This window comes from Cervus canadensis, chromosome 19 (genome assembly GCF_019320065.1).
Source record: "Cervus canadensis isolate Bull #8, Minnesota chromosome 19, ASM1932006v1, whole genome shotgun sequence".
NCBI classification, from domain to species: domain Eukaryota; kingdom Metazoa; phylum Chordata; class Mammalia; order Artiodactyla; family Cervidae; genus Cervus; species Cervus canadensis.
Genome location: NC_057404.1, coordinates 13,133,171 through 13,135,470, shown reverse-complemented (window position 1 = coordinate 13,135,470; position 2,300 = coordinate 13,133,171). Strand labels below are relative to the sequence as shown.

Here is a 2,300-nt window from a genome sequence, read left to right as displayed (position 1 = left end):
ACAAGGACTGTTATTAAAGCTGAACAGAAATTCTATTTTTGAGTGACCCAATCTAGGTAACAGCAGCTAAGTAACAAAGTAAACATCATTAGTGAGTTTGTCAGTGTATATTTACATTTTGCTACCTTTTCTCCACCCCATTTTAAAAGTTTTTGAGGATACAGCTTCCTTTTTATGCTTAAATTGTCTTATCTACAATTTACTGGGCCATCAGCATTAAGAGGATATGTGCACCATATTTAGCATTTCACTATAAAGAACCAGACATGGAGTAATGGGGGAAAGGATAACTTTAATGTGCTCCTATCAGAAAGGATGATGGTATTGAACACAATGTCCCTAGATGCTATGAAAGTGAGAAATTTTTAAGAATGAGAAAAACATAGCCATTGCAAAGATGAAAAAGCAAGTCCCCTCCTCTGTGCTCTTCAAACCCGGACAGTTATCCAATGCACATGGTACACGGAAAGATATTAAGTTTTTTAAGATTGAGATGGTTTAAGAGTATAATGCTTCCCAGGTGGCACTAGCACAAACAATAAATGCTGGAGAGGATGTGGGGAAAAGGGACCCTCTGACACTGTTGGTGGGAATGCAAACTAGTGCAGCCACTGTGGAGAACAGTGTGGAGATTCCTTAAAAAACTGGAAATAGAACTGCCATATGACCCAGCAATCCCACTGCTGGGCATACACACTGAGGAAAGCAGAATTGAAAGAGACACGTGTACTCCAATGTTCATCGCAGCACTGTTTATAATAGCCAGGACATGGAAGCAACCTAGATGTCAATCGGCAGACGAATAGATAAGAAAGCTGTGCTACATATACACAATGGAATATTACTCGGCTATTGAAAAGAATGAATTTGCATCAGTTCTAATGAGATGGATGAAACTGAAGCCTTTTATACAGAGCGAAGTAAGTTAGAAAGGAAAACACCAATACAGTATATTAATGCATATATATGGAATTTAGAAAGGTGGCAACAATGATCCTATATGCAAGACAGCAAAAGAGACACAGATGTAAAGAACAGAATTTTGGACTCTGTGGGAGAAGGCGAGGGTGGGACTATTTGAGAGAATAGCATTGAAATGCGTATGTTATCACATGTGAAATAGACTGCCAGCCCAGGTTCGATGCATGAGACAGGGTGCTCAGGGCTGGTGCACTGGGATGACCCTGAGGGATGGGATGGGGAGGGAGGTGGGAGGGGGGGTCAGGATGGGGAACACATGTACACCCACAGCTGATTCATGTGAATGTATGGCAAAAACCACCACAATATTATAAAGCAATTAGCCTCCAACTAAAATAAATTTTAAAAAAAGAAAAAAAGAGGGAGGGGCCACATGTATACCTATGGCTGATTCATGTTGACGTATGACAGAACCTAACAAAATATCGTAAAGAAATTTTCTTCCAAATAAAAATAAGTTAAAAAAGAAAACAAATTAAAAAAAGAACCTGCTTGCCAATGTAGGAGACACCGGTTCCTCTCTTGGTCAAGAGGATCCCCTGGAGGAGGGCAAGGCAACCACTCTGGTATTCTTGCCTGGAGAATCCCTTGGACAGAGGAACCTGGTGGACCATAGTACCGAGGGTCGCAAACAGCGCGACATGGCTGAAGCGACATAGCGTGCACGCGAGAGCATAACGCAGGAAATGTCCTAAGGCCTTTTTATCTTGGACTCTCAAGTGTAATTTAAAGGAGGGCTATCATTTCTAATTAGGAAGTCATTAAGAATTTTCCCTGAAGTTGCTTTCTTTCTACCAGAGCAGTGCCATATTTCTTTCATGACTACTGTTGTTCCTCTATTGGTGGTGGTGGTTTAGTCACTAAGCTGTATCTGACTCTTGTGACCCCATGGACTGTAGCCCACCAGGCTCCTCTCTCCGTGGGATTCTCCAGGCAAGAATACTGGGGTGGGTTGCCATTTCCTTCTCCAGAGCATGTTCCCAACCCAGGGATTGAACCTGTGTCTCCTGCTTGGCAGGCAGATTCTCTACCACTGAGCCACCTGGGAAGCCCGTTACTATCGATAAATTTAGTTGTTGTTTTTTTTTTCTTTTTTAAAGCAGTTGTTTACTTTGGCCTCCAAGATGCCGTGGTATGTTGGTTTTTCCTTCTACTTTCCCCATCTCTATTTAGCATTCTTCTTCAGCTGCACCTTGAGAATCAGAATTTCTTCTATCCGCAACTCTCCTTTCTTTTCACTTTGTACACTTGGCCCAGGTAATTTCACTTATTAATATTATAATCTATCAGCATACTAATCACTTTTTGATCAATACCTT

General features: G+C 41.4%; 1 non-coding gene across 1 annotated transcript; it reads right to left on the bottom strand.

The window, feature by feature from the left end:
* Positions 1–1,958: 1,958 nt before the first annotated feature.
* TRNAG-GCC lies at positions 1,959–2,029 on the bottom strand. The gene has a single exon. It is a non-coding gene; the product is annotated as a tRNA-Gly (tRNA).
* Positions 2,030–2,300: the final 271 nt, after the last annotated feature.